The sequence below is a fragment of the Anser brachyrhynchus genome (assembly GCF_964034855.1).
Source record: "Anser brachyrhynchus genome assembly, chromosome: 8".
Classification (NCBI taxonomy): domain Eukaryota; kingdom Metazoa; phylum Chordata; class Aves; order Anseriformes; family Anatidae; genus Anser; species Anser brachyrhynchus.
In genome coordinates, this window is record NC_137702.1 from 5,340,984 (window position 1) to 5,365,283 (window position 24,300).

At 42.5% G+C, this 24,300-nt stretch overlaps 1 long non-coding RNA gene across 1 annotated transcript in view; it reads right to left on the minus strand.

Moving 5' to 3' along the window:
• LOC308199117 overlaps positions 1-24,300 on the minus strand; it is a 369,069-nt gene that overhangs the window by 318,071 nt on the left and 26,698 nt on the right. The window contains exon 3 of the long non-coding RNA XR_013954402.1: positions 14,199-14,386. This is a non-coding gene — a long non-coding RNA (uncharacterized lncRNA). The remainder of the gene's footprint in view (positions 1-14,198; positions 14,387-24,300) is intronic.

Below are 24,300 nucleotides of genomic sequence, written 5' to 3' on the forward strand. Positions count from 1 at the left end.
TCAATTCATGAATGAGCAACACTGTGAGGATAATCATTCATAGGTCCTTTTAAATCTTTGTGGCTGTATTTCCTGCATCTTTGACCACAGCGCACATGCTATATCCGCTGCATTAAGGTATTCAGATCTCAGCCTGCAGAGAATGACAGTGCTAAGTGCAATGGAAGATTACACGTCCCCTTCCTCCCAGACCAGTCAATAGATGCTATTTTCTTACTTACTTTAGACAATCGCTGCTCCGATAGACAACTGATTAAACCCCACAAAAATGCTATATGATGGCTGACATTCTGCCCTTCATTCCTGCAACAGTGCCTCTCCACTCCGAAGTTCTGGGCAGATCATCAGCCTTATCTTTGAGCTTCCTGCCTCATGTCACAACCCTACTGTTATTTAAACATACTTTTGTATTTAATTTAATTTCCTTGTTTTTGTTTAGCTTTGATAAAGAAAAGGAAATCTTTGCTAATCGGCTCAAAACAAGACCATTGACTCAAGACCAAGTTCAGTGAGCTATCAGGGGCAACAGGATACTAATGGCTAATGCAAAAGTCTGAGAAAGAGTCATGGGAACAAAAGTCACTGGAGGAAGAACAACTTGTTTTTTAAAACTGTAAGGAGGAAGTAGGATGCAGAGAAACCTTCTGACTTGGAAAACCTTTGCAAGAGGGACTGTGACAGAATAAGCAAAGAGACAGCATGACGAGCTGAGAGGGAGATCACAAAGGAATGAATTGAGACTTTATATGCGTGTATGCATATATACACATATATATGACAATGTTTTTATATGTACCTATAAACATATATACAGGTATCTACATATGTATGTATATGTATATGTAATAACTGCATGTACCTATATATGTAGCTATAAACAGTTTGTGGTTTTTTTTTTGCCAAGCAAGGATACGGGGAAAGAAGACTGACATACAATCACAGAACATTAAGGAATTTAAACCAAAGTATTTCTGGAGCTGAGAAATGTCTACACATCCGCTCCCGAAAGATGTAATCAGACCTTCCCAGAACAACAAGGCAGTCACCTGGAGCGGCATCACTGAATGTTGACCAGACTAAATGTCGGTGTAGAATAAAAAGTTTTAACAAATGAAAAACTAGATTGACATCCAGAGTTCAAACCTAGCAGAGCAACATGAAAATCTTTGGTCCTGAGAACCAGCCATATGACAAAGCCTCATCCACAAGTCTTTCCATGAGCGTTAGAGAACTTTGTCTCATATCCTAGAACAGCTATTTTCAGGCTAGCTAAGGAGAGAAGTCCTTAAATCATTGAATGGCATGAAAAGTTAGTCCAAGTCATAAAAATGTTGTGCTAGCAGTTGAGAAGGTTAGAATACAAGAATTAAGTGAAGAAATGGTTCAAGGCCAAACTTTCATATCAGAATTATCCAAGTCTTTTGCATTTACAGCTCCTTATCTACAGCATGACACTTTTTATCTAAGAATTCACATGAAAACCAAAACACAGCTCAAAACTTGTAGAAACAACTCCAACCATCAGAATCCTTCCAAAGATCAGTGTCCGGACTTTCAGCCAAACTGCTTTCTCTCACAGTTGTTAGTGCAACAGCTCTAACTTTTTTATATCCTCCCAAGCATTTTGGCCTGGTTTTCATATCTACATCGATGCAAAATAATTGGGTCGGATCTACCCTCCAGCCTCCTCCGTACGAAATCCTTGGTGCACTCTTACTGCATCCCATCTGCTATTACAGAAACACTGTTGTGACATCCAACTTTTAATACAGTACTAGTTACTTATTTACTAGCTCTACACACCCCAAAAATCTCTGGCTCTTTTCATGATTTGCTAAGGCTGTCAAGGACATTCCTTCTCCATCGCTACTAATAGACATTAAAGGCCCTTGGTCATGCTCAGTAATATCTGTCTCTTTGATCAGCACCCAGGTCAAATACCATGAGAACAGCCTTCCAAGAAATGCTCAGCTGTTCTGTCTTCCATCATCCCAAATGTAGGCTCTGCCAGCAAAATGGCGAGGGATCTCACTACCTTTACTATATTAGGTTCTTTATAGACTTCAAGCTCATCTTTATTAAATCTTCTCTACACATTTTGCCCCACATTCTCCAAAAATCTATCTCAGTACTTGATCTAAGATATTTAGTTGTCATTCTTCCATCTTAAAAAAGGTCCAACTGTTGTATCTCTGCAGCTTGGTCTCTCTCCTTATTTTGGACTTAAGAGTTACCTGCAGAAAAAAAGTAACCTCATTCCGGCTTTTAACAAGCCTTCGTTTCCTCTGAGGTGTTCAAAGCATTTAACATCAACATAATCTAGAGTATTTATTGACTCCCGGAGAGGCTTTCCCAAGATGATCTTAAGCTAACAACTGGGTTTTATTTTCTTCAAATTTAAGCACTGTTTGGAGTTTGGTTTTTTATTTGCAGTACCTTCAGGTCTCCAACTCTCTTTTGAGCTATATTTCCTCTGGTGATAGTTAACTAACCAGCATGGCCAAATAGCAAATGTAAGCCATTTAAATTCACACCAATCTGAGAATTTTGCAACGAGCATATTAATCCCTATGCAGTCACATTAAAAGTATCAGGAACGAAACATCTCTCTAGCTTAACCCTTCACTGAAGTCTAATAGAGCAGAATATGTAACCTCTGCCATTTCAACCAGTTCACATTTGCACCCTCCTGTTATTTGTTTCAAGCTATGCAAATCCTTTTTCTGCTGAGAGTCAGTTTATGAAATATACAAGGACTTTCTTAAAGCTCCATAAAAGCTACACGTACAGAGCAAACATATATGCGTACGCAGAAAGATATGTATATCTTGATCACATTCCTGCCCTCTCTTGAGCAGCTCATGGATCAAGCCTCTCCCCTCTGTGAAAAATAAGTCTCTTTACAAAGCAGATTGGACAAACTAGGCTGTACAGAGAACGAAGAATGCTGCAATATTTCTTCCATTCTGTTTTCTCCTTTTTTCAGACGTGGGCATATTCACTTGGAATTTTTTCAAGCTTCCAAACCAAATCAGTTTCTAAAGTCTTTGAGTTCATGTAGGCCCTCCTGTTTTCAATAATGCAGCAGGAACACTATCAGCCCCTGGTGCTTTATTGGTCCTGAGAATTGTAATTGTCTCTCAAAGCTCCTCAAAATGTGGTATTTCTACAAAACAGCTGAGCTGTCTGGATTACAGCCAGTATCTCTTTTTTTCCACCTCACTATTAAAGAGATCACAGTATTTTCTCTATCTTTTTATAGTTACACTATAATTTCCACTTTTGTCCTTAATCATGCTCACTCACTCCTCCACACATGGATATTCTTGTAAAATGCATTCACATTATTAATACTTTTCTTTTCTGTCATCTCTACTGTGTTTTATTATCCGGTGCGTCATTTAACTCGTCCTTCAGCTTTATTGCAATTCTCAGCATAAGGTGGCTTCTCCTTCTAAACACAAATAATTGTCTCTGCAATAGCCCTCTTGGCTTCTACACCTAAAGTTTCAGCTGCAAGTTTCCCCTCCATGTTTCTAAGAAATCTCCCAATCACTAACAACAAGTTTCTATAACCTTTTAAACCTGCTCCCAGATCTGATCAGCAGTACCTGGGTTTTCTGGATATGTCAAGTATTCTGTCTTGTCTTGTGGGCTCGTGCGTTTTATCACAGAAGGTCACAGTAGGTAAGTAAATAAATACAGTGTCAGACTGATTGCAGCTCCATTTAAGCTTACAAATTTTCTTCTAGTGGTCTCCACAACTGTGTTAGGTATTGCAAAACTAACTCACCGCTGCAGTATTTAAAGCCATGAAGTTTGGTGCCGTATTTTAGAAAGTAACCCTTTATCCTTTTACATTCCTCATAGAATGCAATTTTAATTTCATTGTGTGCTTCTAATGTAAGTTCGTACAAATCATTATGATCAAAACCGTACATTCTCCTTTTATCCTGAAAAGAAGAGATTTTCAATGATAGCTTCAAAAATAAGAACTTTTGAACACTATCACTTATAGAAAGGCTTTTCCCACTTCATGCCTTTGAGTCTTTACAACCCAGTATGTTTCTGCAGGGAATTAAACAGACAGCTTTTGGAACGACACGATACTATGGAGGCCCAGTCCTTTGACTTGGTGTTCCTTTCCTATATTATAAAAATAAGTAGGAGATACTCGTTTTTCAAATAAACAAGGCTGCGTATGAGACTTTCTTACTTGTTTCATATAATTTAGAGGCTTTCTGGCTACTTCAACTCAGAAGCTGTATGCTTCCAAATTCCAGTCCTCTCTCCCTGGAGGTCCTCTATCCATATTACCCCATTGCTTTGGGGCTCAAACCAGCCCCAGGCTGGTTTGAGGCTGTTTTTCAGTATTTAACTGAGCTTTATTTCCCCTTTATCCTTCAGTATGTCTGACTTGGGAGACATTTCTGGCTTCATCATTCCTATCAACATTATCCTTGCAGTCATGGGAGCACCCTTCAGAACATCAAGGAAGGAAACTCACAGATGCCTGGGTATGAGATCTGTCATTAATCTTTAAGGATTTTGATGCTGAGTGTTTATTAAAGCCAACTTAGAAATAGTCTGAAATGGAACATGCCTGATCCAAGATTCACAAAACTTTTGAATATGAAACAGTCTGAAGCAAGTAAGTGACAAGCTTGATCCAAAGATATTTTCACATCATTCTCCTTAGATATCAGAAATCCAACAAGATTACTTTTTTCTCCACAAGTGAAAAAAGGCCAGCTTTGCTTCAATCTCCCAGAAGTAAGAGAGGGGGATGTTTCAGGCCACTTTACACATAAATCTGGGTTTAGAAACAACATTACAAAGAACAACTAGTGCATGCCTATACCATTGTGCTCAGCTGAATGGAAGCAGACCAGTTCATTTCAGTATCATAATAGATCCTTTAATGCTCATTGCTGGAGCAGTCACTTCTTTTTCAAATGACAAATTCCTACAGAGAAAGAAGTTCTATTCTGGTATTGAGAAGTTTGAAATGTTAGTTTTCAATCTCTCCATTTTCTTAGTTTGATCATGTTTTGACTGATGAAAAACATAAAATCTTACAGTTGTTTTCATTTTCTCTACAGGGTTTTTTTGCTGTCCTGGTGTTTCAACTAAGAGAGCTTCTGTGAGCCTCGCTTGGAAAGAGGCACCATGTGCTTACACACATAGGGAGTCCAAACTGCTCCAGATACGATGCTTAAGATTCCTCATTAAAACCAACTGAACACAAACAAAGTGATTTTTTTTCCCTAATGCCTGAGAGTATTTAAGTGGGAAAAGGGAAACATCTTTTTAAGATGTTAAAAATGCTTTTGGCGTTACATGCACCTGAGCAGAGAGATTCAAACTAGTTTGAATTACTTCACTTTATACTCATTTGCACCTCCTAGTCCATGAGAGTTGCAGTTTAAGAAAGCAGCACTTACTGCAGGAGGAAATTGCATCCAAATCTCCAAACCACTTCAAACCTAAAGTTCTCTGATCCTGTTAGGGTGTGGAAAAGCTCAAGAATAAGGATTTTCAATTATGTCTTTTACCCAAAAGAAACTTGGCAAGGCCCCTTGAATAATTCCATTCTTTTAATCAAGAAATTGTTATCTAACCTATTTCCATTAAATCAAATTAAAAAAAAAAAAGGCAAAGAAGAAGAAGAAATGGAAATGGATGCAAATTTTTCCCCTCTTGCAAAAAGGCAGCATGGGATATCACCAAAGCCAATGATTAATTCGTAGTGATCTCATCAGCCTGAACTATGCTGACACTTTTCCTGCCAAGAGCAATTCTTTGCAAAGGGGCTTCCAGGACAGATAAGGGTAAAGAAGCCTACCGTGTAGTTGTTTTTTCAAAGCCTAACTGAAGAAACATACGGATATTGAGCAACTCCTGCAGACCAGCTCAGTGCATGAGGCAGCCAGAAAGAGATCATTTCAGAATTAACACCTTAAGCTTGTGTACCAAGCAGATGCAACAAACTCAAATTTTCTCCTTTGTTGTGGATTTTTTTTCCCTAACAAATCCATTTCTTTGTAACTGGAAGAGTGCTGCTACGAACAGGCTTGAGCAAGATAGGCCATGATGAAATAATTATGAAGTTTACAGTTTGGTACAATCTTTCCTATATATTTTTAAGAGCACCCAAGCAAGATTGTATAATGAAAAATTGACTTATAAAAGTGTCATTCAGCTGCTCTGTGCTCACAATTCTGATCAGCGTTAAGCCCTTGACAAAGACAGAACTCAGATACCGTAGATACTTTGTGCCCACAGCCAGTAGTTTTCTTTAATAACCGCTTTTGTTTATAAAAGTAGAGGCAGGGACAAAAGTGAAGGCTCTGAGCAAAGTTGCAGTAATTCCTTGAAAATAGGAGTATTTTTCTTCTAGAAAGCTCCTAAACATCTTTTTCATATAGAATTGGAGGGTCAATTAAAATTTTAACAGGACTTTATAAAGCTATTACAAAAGCCTATAAAGTTTCACTATCTGCCTAGATTTGGGGGATTCTGTGACACTTTTTGCTCTGTTCAAGGTTTCATCTGCAAGCTTGCTAAGGATGGCTTTGTCCTTCCCAAAGCCCCCTCCTTGTTAAGCAAGCCAGTCTCCATTTGCTTCTGCAAGCATCATTTTCCTATTAGAAATGATGTTTTTATTACTCTCCTATCATGCTGAGCAGTGGGGGATATTACTTCTCCAACAGCTGGAGTGCAAGGCCTCTTACCCTGTGGGGATTTGGCAGTTACCAGTTGCAAACTAAGTGGAGCAGTGAGCAAGCTCTGCAAAGAGGATGTCTTTACTGTCGGCTAATAGCACACAGATCACCCCATTCCTGCAGAACTCAAACCAGGCCACTATTTTGCTTTTTAAGAGACAATAGGTCTCTTTCTCCCCTCCTCCAAAATAAGCCAGGCACAATAGCTCCGAAATGAAAACCTTTTGTGTGCGCATATTATTTGATTTCAAGCTGCCTAGAGTATAATGATGATTTTTTTTTTCAGCTCCTTGTGGCAGCTGCCAGCTTTTCTGACAGCCTGTGCAAGGAGATGGGAGGACTGAATAGCTTTGTGTGTGCTATTTGCTATGATAAAAAAAAAAAAAAAAGACTTTCAAAAGACTGTTTAAGAAATTGCTGCCAGCCCTCCTGGTAACCCTACTGCATTTTCCTTATGGAAGGAAGTTCAGTAGTGAGAGCCACCACTCCTAGCTTCAGAGAACACTAACCTATTCTGTGCTGCAACAGAAACTTGCAAAGCCTGGGGGAAACTCTGGAGATAGAATGAGGAAAAAAAAACACACAGCCTCTCAGAAACGACAGAAGGACTCTGCTCAAAGTCATATGAAAACATTATTATTGAGAAAAGATTAAAACTCATAAAGCTCATTTATTTTCCTCTCATCATTTTTCCTACCTCAGTCCTTTTATAAGAAAGAAGCTCCTGGACCTCACCTTTCATACACCCCCTGTATGTGGTTACCACCAAATGTGAGTGATCACTGGGACTTCCTCAGAGGTCTGGCCATTTAAGAAGCTCTGCAGGGTTTTACTTCTTTCTCTTTTTGTGGGGAAAGCTCTTTTGATGTCTTATACATAAGTACTAGCTAGGAAGGAAATTAAATATAGGAATTTTATGTTGCTATTGTTTACTTTTGCTTAAGCTTTTTTAAAGTTGTACCATATATGTATGAAAACTTTTCAAATAAATTAAGCTTTGCTGTAGGTTGTCCTGGTAAGAGTGTAGTGAACAACAGCTGCTGAACTACTAGATAACTATGTTCAGATAGGCCACCATGGGAATGAATCCCTATGCTTGCGGGATCGAAGACTACGCCTGAGACTTAATATGGTTTCCCTTTCTTCTCACAGGACGAGCTCTGTGTTGTATCTGTGACACTTGAGGGCTGTGAGCTTGTGAAAAAGCAATCTCAAATCTTGCTAGACCTATACATCTCACCATAAAACTTTATATTTCCTTAATGCTTTTGGACTCACGGCTAGTTTCTGGCTCATAGGAAAGGTTGGAAGTCCAGCCCAGGGGAGGTCCTGTAACTGCAGACACCTTTTCTTTCGAGCAAAAAGACTGAGAGTTCTCTATTATCTTGCACTATTGAAGAGGTCTGTGGTTTCCTCGCTTGTCCTGCTCTAGCAAACTCTTTGCGTTCATGTAGGCACACTGCTTCTTTCCTTGTTAGCTAAAATACCTGTAGCAAATCCTAGTGCATTTCTCTAGGCACAGCGTGTCCCACTTTCTGAAGCTCTAAGTCACCTCGGCAGTGCAACTCCTTGCACAAAACCACCTCTCAGGCTTGGCAAAGCAGACCCTAGTTTCTCTGCAGATGATGAAACTAAAGCCCAGAAAGCTGCAGACAGGATCTAAGGAGATGACAGTAGTATGCTTCGAGGTACACGGCCCTGACTTTCAGGAACCCGGGCATCTGTACAAATGGCTTTGAATATCCATGCTTCGGTTGTCAGAAGTATTGAATATCTTGGAGTAGAGATCTGAGAGCTGTGGCATCTTTTAGTCAGCAAAAATGACCATGTTCTCAATGGCAGGACATTACAGAGGCCTGTAATGCGGTCTCTCAGCCTCTCGTAGCCAGATGAAAGATTTCACCTTTAAACTTGTACATGCTGGCACTTGCTCCTAGGAAAGCCATTCACCATAACACTTCATTCCCAGGCAGAACAGAGCAGGGACTTCACTGGTTTCACTTTTCTTCCATGTCATAAGAGTGGGACAGGATGGATTTTGGATTCTGGCACACGAATCCTTTATCAAAGATTAGACATCTGCCTTTCAAACAGATTGCTGGCCACTGAATCCAAGGCTGCCTCTCAACTGTATTTACAAAGACTGAATTAAAGGTGTTGAATACTTGTGAATAAACTGCCTCAGTGGGCTAAAAAAAAAAAAAAACTTTCCAGAGAAACTGAGGCCATACTTACACCGTGAAAGAGGGCTCTGTGTTCTGCTTTAACGTGTGGCTGATCCATGCAGGTGATGGAGTGCACCTCTAGAAAGCATCTTTTTTTGGCTCTACACTTAAGCTTTGCTGTTCCTAAGGCTCAAAACCCTATCACCTCAAGTTGGGCATATGAAAGCAGAACTGATTAATTCTGGGGAAAGGAAGAAGATCCTTGCAAAGGGCTTTTGGTTCTAGGTTTGTCCTGCTTGGAGAGAAGAGAGAATCCAAAGCCAGGTTGTTGCTGTGTCCCATCTTTCACAGTGAGAACAGGATTTAAGAGTGTTCCAGCTCACAGCACTGGAGCTGAACCCTTTTAGCCTTGTTGAGTCCCCGGCTCCAGTGGCTTTTAGCTCAGACCTATCTCCAGCAACAGTTCCCAGCGTTCGCAAGCTAGAGCTGCCGCTACTCACGGCATGCTGTCACAGTCCAAGCCAGGGGCCTCCTGCCTTGTGATTGCTGATTTCAGTTCATTTCTCTGATTTACAGTTTCCTGATTTGCAGGTTGTTAAAATCCTTGTAAAAAACATTGGTCTGGAAAATGTTCCTAAATAATTATGTTGATGACTAAAAATCAGCCTGAAAGGGCTTTAATTCATAGCAGCTTATACAATAAGGGAGATTTAGGGAGAGCTTTTATTCTCAACTCATATTTTTAATGTTTCATTCATGTTCATATCCTGTACTACAGACCCCAAAGTGAGTTTATATGGCTAAACTCTAATTCTACAGTCAGGAACTAGTTCGTTCTCTGGAAAACCTTTCTTAAGCAAATAAATTCTTCTATCTGAAGGTTAGTGTTGTGTTTATGTTCTGGAAACTTGTGGGGAATTAAGAGTCCTTTTCCTTTTGGAGGGGGATTGTGGGAATTGGAAGGTTACTGTTAAAACAGGCTGTCTAAGCACTGGGGAGAAACTGAGGTCAAGAGCCTGCCCTGTTTATTCACTGTACATAGAGATCGTGGCTGTCTGTGCAAGGGGATTTGTGCAGTACAGCCTGCAACGTCCTGGATTTGCAAATGAGCAAGACACATCCCTGACTACTTTCCTTGTCACCTTTGGTACTGAGAGGAGAGAAATCTGTTGTCATTAGCCCTGGCTAATGTTTGGGCCTGCAACAGTGTCATCCTAAGCCTCAAGTTTCTTATTTAACCAGTCCCAGCTGTGTCAAATCTGGCCTGCAACAGAACTGGAAGCTGGAATTAACCATTGAACCTCCCAAACGATATGACTGATTGACTCTATTGTAAGGTCTCATTAGGAACATTTTGACATGTCTTCTGCTGGAAAATGTCTTAGTTAAAACTCCACAGAAATGTGTCTATTCCTTAATGCCAAGACAACTCAGAATATCTTAAATGAGGCCTGGCCAGGGTGGAAGATGGGCTTTACCACATCCCAGGGGAATAAGTTTAGCCTATTGTGAGCTGTTTCTGGTTTTGTAATGACTCTCAGCAGGGAAAATGCTTGAGATTCCCAGTTTTCAGGGAATGAGAGAAACATTCTCCGTTCAGCTCTGTTTGCAAGTCTCATGTTATTTAAAGGCCTCAGCTTGCAGCATAAGTTAACACAAATATCTGACTACATTCAAGCAAGCTTTATTAAGTGGGGTGGAGCAGTTTCTGCATTAGTGTAATGGAGAATGACCGGAGCTTGTGTGTCATGATGTAATGGAGGTATCTTCATGCAGGTCAAGGTGGGGTGTTCATATGCCTCCTTGTGCATATGTGTGACAGGCACTGCCCTGGTGTCAGAGGCTCAGGTGAGATGTTACTCGTTTACAGAGAAACAGGACTTCTGGAGGTCTTGCTAATACAGCTTTCCTACAAGTCTGGATCTTGATAATAGCCTAATGTATTACTGGGAACTTTTTTTTTTTTAAAAAAAAGACCCTGACTGGTTAGTGCAGGTGTTTGCTTGGTCTGCCAAGAGGTCAGCATGAGGGATTGTAGCTGTTTTCAGCTGAAACTAATTACCTTGAAGAGTGAAGTAACTAGAGCTAGAAAAACACTGTCTCCTACTACATTAGAAAGTCAGATGTGCCCAACATTTGCATTTGTCAGGACAGATCTGTATAAGATGACCTACCACCTGCCATGACTTGCTAGACTTCTCTTTGTAGAACGGTGCATCATCCATGTCCTGCTGTCAGAAAACATCTGTCAGCCAACGTTTGCTTTGTTTCATCCTTACTTCTACTTCTCATCACACCACCTTGTGCACAACAAGGACATGCTAACATACTACGATAGCTTCTTGGAGACTGCTGCAATAAGATGCTCCTGTAATGTGAACTTCAACAGGAAGGTAGTCTGTAGGTAAGGTATTCCTGAGCTGTGGCTGTTACAGCCCTTCTGAAATTGCAAATCCATTGTATTGTATGGTATTGAGGCAGTTTATGGGGTCAATTCTGCTGCACAGTCATCTCAGAAGGAAAGTAAGGTCTGGGTTAACTGTAAAAGAGTCTACAACCTTCATTTTTGCAGTATGTGCAGAGCCATGTAGCAGCTTTCCTTGAGGGGAGAACAGTTGAATGATCCAATCCATTACACTAGATCTAAAGAGAGTAAGAAATTAAGGAGTTACAGTCTTCATATGCTTTAAGTGCTCTGTAACTAAGCAGAGCTGCAAGCAATCAGCTTGGAAAACGGTACCTTGAAGGAATGTCCTTTGGTGCTCTCCTGAGGTTCTGAGGGGGGGGAAAAAAGACCTTATCTACTAGAGGAATTGATGAAGCAATGAAGAAACAATGTCTTGATCAAAAGTTTTTTTTCAAATTTTGACAGGAAAAACAGTTGAATGGTGGAAGACGACCTAGTTCTAGGAAGGAAGAAGGTAGGATGTTTTAAGAATTGCCAGCCATATCGTGGCTAAGAAGGTTATGATGGGCAGAATGGAAGAGGAGAGCTACAGTTTATTAGTAATCCAAGATTAATTTGGAAACTAGATGCACCTATTTCTGAGGGACAGACGTGTAAGTTATGATAGTTGTAGTGCAAGATCAATTGATCTACGTGAACACAGTGTTAAAATCAGCAAGTTCCGTCCTTTCATTCAGCAATTTCCATTGCTGGAAACAGTTTAATTTGTAGTCCTCTCCTTGTATGCAGGTGAGGATGAGACTATGGCATTAGTCAGTGTTGGATGAAGTGTGGATTTTACCACTGAAGTAGAGAAGTTTATGCTGCAGTTTGCTCTACCAGAGCTTTTGCCACTTATATCCCTTAAGGGATCCTTCAAGGAATTAGCAAGCAGGATGCAACACAGACTGAGGTTGGGAGTTTTAAAAAGCCATTTCCACTTTGTTATTAGCATGTGTGAATATTGGATTTTATGATTTCCTCTTGATTTTTATGACTATTGCAGATTATTCAAAGAAAAACTGAAAAAGTTATTTATTGCCTGGGTTAGTTTTGTTTTTTAAACCTGTAACATCTTAAAGCATCATGAAGAGTTCTGGATCATAATCACAACAGGAAGAATGGGAAAAAAGCAGTTTGTCTGCAAGTCCAAACACCACCATAAATGGAGGTGTAGGAGTCCACTTGGGGCTGTAAGGTCAGTTACGGCACTGAGAGCCCAGTGATAATGTCCTGTAACTACTGACAGAAGTACCTCAAAAGTCTGCCAGCTTTGTTAAGGCTCCCTGCCCTCTTCAGGTGACCTTCTATAACTAGACTGATGATGTCCCGATAACAGGATTTCTTGATGCACTTCCAGATGTTCCTGATACTTCAGGTCTTGCAAGAAAACAGATGTGCTTGGAGTACTTGACAATCCTTGACAATCTCACTTTGAATGAGGGACCAGGAAATGGAGAGCACAGAAATAAGAAACCTTTTTTTTATTTTTTGGTTGCACTTGATCATTCTTGAATCTTGACACTGGGGACAAAGATTTGGGCGAGGTTCCAAACTGGCTCTTCCCCTTGAAATCTATTCTTATGTCCCTATGTGCACATTAAGGTGAGCATTAAGTCTAGTGTTTCAGTTTTAAATCTCAATTCCCTTGCTCAGTTTCAGGGCCAAACTCTTGCTAGGGAATAGACATGCACAGCAGATCAGTAGCCTTCTTTCAGGATACCTGTTTCCACTAAATGTGTGAAGAAGCTTAAGATTATACTAGACATTTTGGCCAAGAGACCTGCTAATTAAGCAGCAATGTAACCCCACCCTGACCAAGCATATTTCTTTTTGTTCAGCACTCTTCACAAAAAATTGCCACTATGACCTCAAATTATTGCCCATGCTATTTGGATTTTAGACAGCCATTTCTTCAGGTCACAGTCTAAGCCCAGCTTAGTTCCTGGAGGAGTTGCTTCACAGGATGTCTAAGATGGGAAAAGATTATGAAAGGTGGTTCAGTAAGAGTCTGCACTGAAATGGAGCACTGGCAACTCTAAATCTAAACCTAGGCTGTACCAATAGATAACTTAATTGTATTTTTTCTCCTGTGATGCCTCCCTTCCCCAAACAAAACTCTTCAGCCTACTGATCCAGAGACAGCTGCATTTGACTGTTTATCTGATGCTTGAAAACTGAAAATGCATCTTTTGTGCTATAAAGGTTCTCCAGTATAGTGGGCTGCTAAACATGCTTTTCATGGCTTCAGGGATCTTCTTATCAGTGAACAATTAAAGCTGTTTAGTACACAAATCATCATAACTTATGACAATTGTAATTTGAATAACTGGGAAACTCTTATTCAGTGTAGCAAGCAGCACCTGATAAGGTTAGTACGTATTCTTAAAACAGGCTATTGTCAGCTGTACACATATTGAATATAACTGTAATGCTGCTGGACCTCTGGGCTCTCTGAAAGAAATGTGACTCCGTAGGTACTCTTATAGCTTGGCTGCTGACCAATTTAATATGAACTGAACACACCATCCAAACACAGGGCTCCTAGGTGGACCATCAGAAACACAGGCTGGTTCTGGGGCCTCTGAAAGGAAAAGCAGTGAGCTTTCGTGCTCTGAGGTTAGAGGTGAACAGCCAAGACCGTTGGAAAGTTATTCTTCTATTGTCCTGCTGAAAACAGTGTCCTACAGATCACGTGCAGGCTACACTTATTGTGGCTTCATTTTTTTTTTCATTTTCATTATTTCACCCACCAGACTTAGCCCAGTACCACTGCAGGAGGTGTCAGGGTGACAAACCAGCTGAAGGAACTGAGCCACGTGAAGCAGAAAATAGAAAATGTAACTATTTGTGTTGGCATACCTGAGGAGCAGCGTGGAATGAGACCCCTGAAGCCTGTGTCCCGGGCAGTGGTCATCACCTGGGGGCCTTAGATTTGGCAGTCAGGTGGTGGCAGCAATATCCCGAAGTTAAAAGTGCTTCTGCTGTGTCAAGCCACCCCTGCGATGGGAATTCTGTACAAATCATGGCAGTGCTCTCCACCAAATGTTCTGTAGAAATAAAAGGCAAAATAAATAGTAAGTGACTTAAGTGAGGCTACTGGCTTGCTTCAAATTATTCCAAATTAAGTCATTTTTGAACTTAAAACCTTTGGTTTAAAATAAACCAGAGAGTCATCAGGGAAGAAAAACCTGAGTGCCACAAAAACTGAGCTGTGAGTTCAAGGATATGATTCATTTTCCCCTTTCCTCTCCATCCATTCGGGGGCCAGCAAAATCCATCTCTTACCCGGCCGTTCTTTACTCTGAAACTTGGAGTAATGGGAGGAACAGAGGAGTTAATTTGACAGCATGTTTGTAGAAGGCTCTGCCATGGGTGTCCTGTGAATTGTTCTTGATATTCCTCAGCTGGTGTCCTGTTTCTCTGAGTACAGACAGGCATGTTGTGGCCATACAGATCTTGTGCCTAAACAATATGCCTCTGTAGTATTAATATGAGGCTTGGGCTAAATCATGTTCCTCTGTTTCTTCTAAGCCAGTATCTGTATGGCACCCCCCAACCACACAGACACACGTGCGCACACGCGACTTCCAGAATATGGCACGAACAGCGGAAGAACGTGCGATTGCAATTTTCGTTGTTGATGCCCGTTTTCACCACGTCTAGTATGTGCTCTGAACTGACTGCTTCCAAGAACGTCACTCTCCTCAACGTGCGTGGACATTAATCTTCTAAAGAGGAATTTAAATGGCAGGGTGGACCCCTCGAGCTAATATAAGGGAGGTGATGCCCTGCCTGGTTTTAATTAGAGCTAGCTTTCTTAATGAGGTAATATTCTGTTGTGCTGGGTTATCTCCTGGAAGACAGGGCAGCAGGCGAGCTGTTGGGGAGGGACACTTGAAAAACATCACAGGCAAGCTGTTTAATGTTAGCGCTATCATTCATCACCCGGGCTCTTTGGAGAGTCTGACAGACGGAGCACGTCCTGTGGGGACTCCGTCAGCCTCTGGCGTGCTGCTTAATGCAATTTAGCCAGATGTATCAAAGCGGCAGGCAAGACCCTGCTATTTGGACAGCATTTATAGCATCCTGGGCAAATAGTCAGGAAATGTTCAATAATGTGCCTCGCACAAGTGCGGCAAGAAGCAGATTCTTAGAATGACAGGTTGCCAAGAGAAATCCTGGCAGTGCCTCATTCCAGCTTTCAGTCACATGCTGGTTTTGTTGTTATTGTTTGAGGGCTTTTTTTTTTTTTTTTTAAGGGCTTTCTCAGTCTCAGGTTTCCAAAGACCAGATTTAAGGTGACTTGAATAGGTCCATCTGGTTCCCAATCCAGCGGATGAAAGCGCCCAGCAGAATCGCTGGCCCACGCATGCACAGCGTGGAGCTGGGCACGGGGCCCGCTGGCAGCGCCGGGGTTTTCTCTGCACAGCTCTCCGTGTGCTGGGCTGACCCCTGCAGCAGCCCCGAAAGCTCCGTTTGTGGTGCAAAAGGGGTCGGTGTTGGCTGTGCAATCAGAGCGGGGATGTCATTACAGATGAATTTAATGGAGACCCTGGCTGCACCTCTAGGCCACAAAGTGGGATCCAGCCTGATACCCTGACAGCCTCTGTGCTAGGGGATTACACGGAAGCTCTGCAGGCCACGCTCAGCAATAGGCACGTATACCTAACTGATGCTTAAGTAATACTCCCAAATTTCGCAGTCCAAATTTGTTGCAGTCCCTTTCCCCGAGAGCTCGTGGACACCCACAGATGTGGCTCTGGTTCTCCTCCTGGGCTCCAGGTGTGTGCCATCTCCCCATCAGCATTGCTCTCAGGAAAGCAGACAGCCTGGGGAAAACCGTGTTCTGCTCTTTCCTCTTGGGGTCCTGCTGCCCAGACCAGCTGCCACGGGAACCCTAGCCATAAGCCATGCAGGTGCTGAAAGCAGACAAGTCTTGCAGCACTGCTGTTTGGTGATTTACATCTCAAACTTCTTTGCCAGCAACGGGAGAAAAGAACAAGGTTACAACGCTGCCCTGTGGGCTGCTGGCAAAAAGATGTACAGCCTCCAGAGGGAAAATGCTCCAACGGGCCTGGAAAGGGAAGGGCTGCGATGTGTATTCTCAACCTAAAGGACAAAGCCTTGTTAAATTCCCCCTTATTTTTATTTTTTGCTAAACCAAAGGTAGAAGACTGAGGCAAAGCTCTCCCCAAAACCACCTTTCTCTGCTTGTCCCAGGAGGCAGCACCGCAGCCTGGGTGAGGGACAGACACACAGCCCAGGCACCTCCATCCATGCTGCGGTGTCTGCTTCACCTGCAAATCCAGCTTTGGCTAAGGGCTGGTGCACAAAGATGTAAAATCCAGCTGGGCCTTGCAGCCTTGGAAAGCTCTTTGATGATAATTCCAGCAACAGAAACGTAGCATATGCAGAGCCTTGGATCCTGTTGCTAATAAGTCTGCTTTTACACCACTCTGCTACACTTACTAACTTCCATTTACATATTTTTCCAATAATCTTTTTAACATGCGACTAGATGACCATAAATCCCGGAGGGTGAGGAGTGCAGGGTATGTTGGAAGAACAAGTGCTTGGGACTCGGTTTAACCCTTCAGGTACTGCTGGGAGGGCCGGATCCTGAGCAGCTGTGTCCTGTTATCCCACCAGAGACAGGTGGCAGGGACGGGTGAGTGCTTTGACGGGAACAGATTTTCTTCTCGTGTCGTCCCAAAACAAATACAAACTGCAGTGCCGCTGCCAAGTCCCAGAATGCAAATGAATGCAGAACGGGGCACTTGAAATGTTTTTGCTAACAAGTACATACCATGGTTCTGCGGCGATGTTTAGCTGTTGATGAAATCCCATCTGTGGATTTCGCAACCAGGTACGCTACACCAAATGGCTCTCCGCTCTTCGTGGAACGTGGTGAGGGAAAGGAAATCTGGTGTGGCTCGCTAAGGCAGGACGGAACGGGGGCAGACGGTCAGAGCATGAGAAGTGCCGCCTCCCACTGCACAGAACAAGGGCTCAGCAATATCCAGAGCCAGGGACTCCAATGCAGGAACAAGAGATTATCCTGGGGGCAAGGAGGGCGCTGAATCTGTAGTTTGGAGTTCCCTCTCCACTACCCTTGGATTTCAGACTTCCTTCTGGGAGAAATGGTGACAACTAGGAAGACTGCTCGATACATATATTTATACACATACACACATAGTTGCTTCAAATTACCCAGGAATAACAGTTTCCTCTATTGAGGCAGCTGCATAGATGACTGAACAATTTGTCTGTTCAAACATATTTCAGTCAACTTTCCCTGGCTGATTTGGCAAGAATGTTTCTTTCTACAACTGGATCTCCTCCAATAACAACTTAGACAGCCTTTTGACTTTAGGTCACGGATGTATGACACTGGAGGATTCCTTCCATTTGTCTCCCTACAAGTAATGATGCAAAAACCAGAGGACTATCATGGTACTAGTTGAGAAGGGGGGGTGAATTGTTTGTGCCACACATTCGCATGTCAGCTGGACCCACACGACAAAGCAGGATGCAGGACAGATCATCCCAAGGATCGGCTTTGAGACTGGCACTCAAGGGTTCAAATCCTCATAAATGTCCTGGATAAACACCTAGTTTTGCTTCCGACTGCATGGAGGTAACTTCTCACCCCAAAAGGCTGCTGTAAGGGCCCTATCTTGTTACGACTGGAGGGCTCTGATTAGCGATGAGCATTAAGGGAAAGGGATCTCTGTCCCAGGTGACCAAGCAAGATCTGAAATAAGATGCAAGATCTAATAACAGATGCAAGATCTGAAAAAAGATGTAAGACCTGAAATAAGATGCAAGATCTGCCAGCAGCATCAAGGGTGAGCAGAAGGGGGTAGTCTGACCATCAAGAAGCTGAGGTCCTCTCCACCTCTCCCAGTGTCACCTTTTTGTGACAACGCTACTCAGACTGCAGCCAGAAAGCCATTTTACATGTGTAAATAAATCCTGCTCTCCCTAGAATTTCAGCTTGGAATTACAACCATCTGCAAATGTTTCACATGCCCCAGCGTAGAAGCTAGAAGGAAATGTGGCCTTGATTAGTATCTGTTAATCAATTTCCATCTCTATTAAATGTTGTTGTGCCAAATACAGGGTGAGGCCACGCAGTTTGCGATGTACCAAACCTTATGTTGCTGCTCTGCGTGAGGAAACAAGACCCCGGTCTCCAAGTCCTAGCGACTTTCACAAGCAGTAAAATGGTATTTTTACAAGATCAGCACTTTACTTTTCTGCAGCCATTTCCTTAATGGCTTAGGGCAGATGACTTTGGGCAGTCTGTTGGGGCTCGGAGTTTGATAAGGACCCCTAATCTCAGGCATGCAGCTTAATCTCCAAAAGCTGGATTTCAGCACTACCTAATCGCATCAGGCTCTTTTGCCCTCGCCAGTCCATTACCCTGCTGCGGGGTTCTAAGATCTTGGTGGCGTAATGACATCTTCAGACCCGTCTTTGCTGCATTTCCAAACTCCCCCTGCAATCCCATGAGGCTCAGAGCCTGTAATATTAATTGCCAGTTCACTGCTTTAGGAGCACCTTCTTTCCTAACTTCTACCCTGCTTGTCGTGATGAGATCTCTTACAGATGCAGTTAATCAGAAAGATTACAATCACTCTAGAAACACCTGCATTGGAAATAAGTCTGGCTTTTATTAGTATGAATTCCTACTGCTGACAAGCTCTGGGAGGAGAGGATGGGGGAAAACCCAAAGATCCCTTTACACAGCTGGAATATAAATGTGAATTTTTCTTCCTATTTATTTTTCTTCTGTAAATGATTTAGCTGCTATTGATGAAGATTACCACCAAATAAGAAGCAGAATCTACTAGCTTGTGTTGTTGTGTGCAACACACCCGTAAAACAAATCTATGCCTCTACCACTGGAATAGGCCATCCTTTTTGCCATGACATGTACAGAACTGGAGGTAGCATTCATTGCCAGAACTTCAAGAGCAGCAAGGATCCCGTGTTCAGGCTCCTTGTTACATGTGGAAGACAAAACAGACATTCCAGTGCCCTGCATCCTCTTTACCCCTAGGATATTAAGAACAAACACAAAAGACTGATCTCATTAGTTGTAGCAAGTAGGTACAATAGGAAGGCGAGAAGTGCTTACTGCGGGTTAAAAAGACAATCTTAAGCCTGATGCAAGAATTTTGAATCTTATTTCTACTACTAGGAATCCCTGCTCCCTGACTGTTGGGTAAATGCTGACATTGTTTAAAAGCTAGTATTTTTTGGACACAAAGCCCTGCAGTATTAAAGGTTTCGGTGTTTCAGAAACTCTGGGTTCAGGTAATAAAAGAGCTTGTAGTCCTGAAAACTGGCAAAACCCAAAATAAAATGCCATCCCTCTTGGGAAACTGAAGGACATTCAAGTCCTTCAGGACACTTGAAGGTAACGGTCCAAGAAAAAGCTCGAGGTGTTCACATTTATTAAGGAATGTTAATCTACTAAACTCTACATTTGTCCTAAGCACACATAAATAGAACCTTTTAAAATCTAAATATTACATGTAAAAACTGTGGAAATACTACTTATGCCAGTCATCTGCTAACATAAGAAAAATAAATAAATGTGTCATTGTATCATGGACCAAATTCTCAGTCCATGCAGTCAACTTGAAATGCTCCCAATTCTCTACATTGTGCTTTCTCTCACTGGTAACAACTCAAACCTAATGTATGCTCAAAGAAATGATGCAGTGGGGGATAGTCTGTCCCACTGCTGCTACAAGAGTTACAGGGAAGAATTTCTAATACAAAAGCAGAAAATATAGCCCCTATACTGACTCTTGATAATGTTTTCATCCACCTTCCCCAGATTCTTAGGCTATCTAACTTTTCAGAAACCATCAGGGACTGGGCTGGCACAATTCCTACCCGATTCTAAATGAAGGTAGTTGTCACATATCCATGCAACTCCCATTCATTTAAATAGCTTGGAGTTGGTACTAAACAAGTTAATAAAGGAATGAAGAACAGGAACCAGGGGAAACCCAAGGAATATCTTCTTCTGTGGCTACAGTAATGCTCCCTCTGGCCCTGGCGCCTTCAGCAGGAAAGCTGGAGAGTCGCCTTCCCTCATCGCAAGTTATCTTCTGATACAAAATGGAAAAGGTGCATTGGAAATCCTTTGGGCTAAAGCCTACCTCTTTAACTTCACCAGGTGCTGTAACTTGAGGTCTGCTCCACAGAAGGCTGTCACTACTGTGACCCTGTCTGGCTGTATTTTAACAAAAAACCTACCCACGGGAGCGCCTCGGCACCACCGTGCACCAGGCGCTTCGGGCTGTGAAGCCCCGGTTGGTTAAATCCAGCCTGCAGGTACAACCTGAAGTAATGCGAGGGGGAATATCTCAGACAACCTTTTCTCTTCGACATTTCTCTTGGCAGCCTCTCACAGCCCTCAGCAGGACGGCTGATGTCAGTGCCAGTTTTGGGTGCCTAACTCTTCATTCATGCACAACTGAGTTCCTAACGCATTAGAAATGATGATGCAGGGTTTCTCACCACGTCGATAAGTTTTCAGCTGTCACTACTAACCACTCATTCACTCATAATCGAGCTCCATTTCTTCTTCCCAGAGCACTGTCAAGGCTGTTTTACTGAGGAGCATCAAGACACAGGCAGCAGAAACAGAAGGACTTTGCCTAGTAGGAGACAGGAGGTCACGGAGGTAACAGTCATTGCTGACTTCAGTGTACTTAAGTCAGACTTAGCCTGTGGTTAAATATACAGGTCCTTTGCCCTTTAAAGCTTAAAATAAATTTGTCTTAAACTACTGCATTGGCTTACATTACAAGATAAATTATGAAAAATAAGTTGGCCTCAAAGCATAGTTTTGCTTAGCTGCTCTGGGCATGAACCATTTCACTTGGACTCTGTTTTTCAGACCACCTATCTCCCTCACCAGGAGGATGAAGAGAAAATAATCAAGAGGGGCTGGAGCCTATTTAGACAACTGGCCAGCTTCTTGCAAAGGGCTCCTTCCCGGTTAGAAGAGAGAAGATCCACCACAGAGGAAAAACAAAACCTGCAAAAGGCTCAACATGGTAATGATGCAATGGTATGATGTTATTGGATGGAAAGGGCCGGCATCACCGGTTTAACAAGGAACACAGTGTAGGATCAGGAGCTACACCTTTCTTTTTCCTATCTCATCCTTTTTCTCGCTTGCTCACCTTGTCTTCTTTCTCATCTTTACTATTAAGTTAATGTAAGTGCTGAGCATGCACGCTGTATTGCATACTACAGCTTTCATCATTCCAGTTACTTGACATTGATGATCCCCATGCCCTTGATGAGACCTGTAAATGACTATAGTTGAAATAAATATGAATCCATCAATACAAGCTCTTGAACTTTACAACCAAGTCACACATCTTGAGTCTTGTCAAATAGCATGATCTGGCTGACTGAAAATGGGAACCGTGTTAAATATAATACTGGTACGGTATGTTGTATATCAACTCTAACAAAAGGGAGCTAGGAAACAAAAAGACATCCCTGTAAAGCGGCATCATTGCACTGTTACTGAGCAGCACCTTTCAACAAGTCAACCAGCTCCCTTAAACTTACTTAACTTCAGAGATACGCTATTTATAATTCCTGTTCCCAAATCTTGTGCTATCTTCCCATGTTTTATCACAACTCCGCAAAGGTGGCCCACTCCTCTTAATCTCGTCAGCAAACGTTAATTAACTTCATTGCTGCTACCTCTGTTGGCCAATACAGGCAGCTCCCTCTGAAACAATGAACGGAACTCGCTGCACCTCACTTCCATTTAATATGTACCCTATTTTGTGTTCCTGCCTAGACTTGAACGATGAAAAAAGAAAAATTAAAAAAGAATTTATGATCTCATGAACCTTGAGAGCAGAGGCCCTTGAGCATCTTGTGAATGACAGCCGCACTCTTAAGTCTGGACCCTAGCCTGAGTTTTCAATCCAAGAGGACTGAGCGATGTTTGGAATTACATAGCGAGGAATCTAAACTAAACCAGGTGTCTTCCCAGTTTTGCCAAAAAAATAGTTTGACACATACTAGCTTATAAATAGATGGTTCTGCCAGATCAAACAATGATATATTACACTGACCACTCAAACAGCCCAACAGTGAAGCAATTTTCATGAGGATGCAATATTTTTTTTTACTTTTTAAAATTGAAAATAATAAACAGATTGGCTTGTATTATCATGAAAAAATGTGCTAAAGGGTAAGGTCTGTGAAGAAAAATCTGACAAGTCATAGGTCATAAAAGTTTCAGTTCAAGCTTGTTCATATTATAGTGAAGTAAATTATTGCTGAAAACTTCTTTCAAAGAGTTTCTTTTTGATTGGGTCTTGTTTTTAAGATGAGCAAACGCTTTAAATGTGAGCTATTTCCATAGTTTGTGAGCAATAAACAACAGGCTGAATAGAAAAGCAGAGACCATAGGTCATTCCCACTGGTGTAAAAGAAATGCTACACCGTTTTCTTCCAGCCACAGAATATCCGTTACCCAAGTATGACTGTATACATCTCTGTCCATCCACAGGCACCTAAACAGGGACTTCTCAGTGTCATACAAAGGTTTTCTTGCTTTCACCGTTACCCATAGGCCCAGCTGGCAATTGTGAAAATCAGGCTGGCAAAGCAAAGCAGACCTGACTGACTGCCCAGCCTGGCAGCAGTGAGGCACTCTGGGGGCACGAGAGGTCTTTTTCTAAGATTTAACTCCCTTTATTGGAAGCGTTTGCCATTCAATTCTCATTCTGTTCTTTCAAAAATAAGACTGGTTTGATCATGATGGGCAGTGTCTCTCGGGACAAAATGGTTTTGAGTGCAGGTCTCATGTAGGTCGGTGTGACTGCATCGAACCACAGGACCACAGAGTGCCTTGCACTTAAAATCTGTGCAGCAGAACTGCTCAGTGCAAGTGATTCACTGAGAAACCTATTTTCCCTGATACAGCTCTGGAGAGGTGCCTGAACATGGTGATAAGGAGCTGACAGGGAACCAGCCACACTCAGATGCCTTCCAGTTCATCTAAAGATGCAGAGAAAATCTCCTCCCACGTTTAATGTCTTTGGGATTCTTCCAGCCATGCCTTTCCCTTCTGACACTCTTCCAGCTCCCCGGGACTTTCTGGCCCTCCTGAACATCCCTCTCAGCCTCCTCCTCCTCTCCCAGAACAGTTTTTCTGTCCTTGCCTGTTCTGCTCCTGCCAGGAGGTTCCTGGGGAAGAGGCCGCAGGTGGCGCAGTGTGTGCGCACGGCTCAGCCTGTCACCGGGACTCACGCTGCCGTCAGCTGCACCTCTTCCTTGCTCGGACACCCGCTGGATCCTTTCAGACAAAGATTTTCCCCTATGCAGCAGCCACAGCTCTCCCTCAGTGGCTGTTTCTAACGGAGAGGCCTGCGCTCCAGCATGTGAGAGTGCTCTAACGCACAGCACATACTTTTCCAGGCTCCACCGCAGCGTCAGGCTTAATGAAACACTTAATTATCAGACCTCAAAACTCAGGATTTCCAAGCAAGACAAATGGATGTCCTGCATCAGGGCCTGGCTGTGCAATCCTTCCTCTGCTGAACACTTGCTCCTGGGGACAGATAAAACCAGCAGGCTGAGAAACAAAGAAGCTGCAGAAAGCATGCTTTCTGATAGGAATGAGGCCACGCTGGTAACATGTTCTGCTAGCATAAGGAAAACCCGGATACAGCAGCATCCAAATAACTGCTTGGCAACTGCAAGGAACCAAATCTACAAAAACCTTTTGGTTTCTAGCTTCAGTGTATCTGGAAGCCAAAAAAGCTAGGTGCAGAGGTCATGCAGACAAAATCTTGGGAATGTCTGTCTATCAAAATTAATGGTTTGATTCATGCTAGAGCTTTAGGATCTACTAGGTACAAGTTCTTTCAGGAGGGCTCTGTAAAAGTCTCTGCCCTGTGTC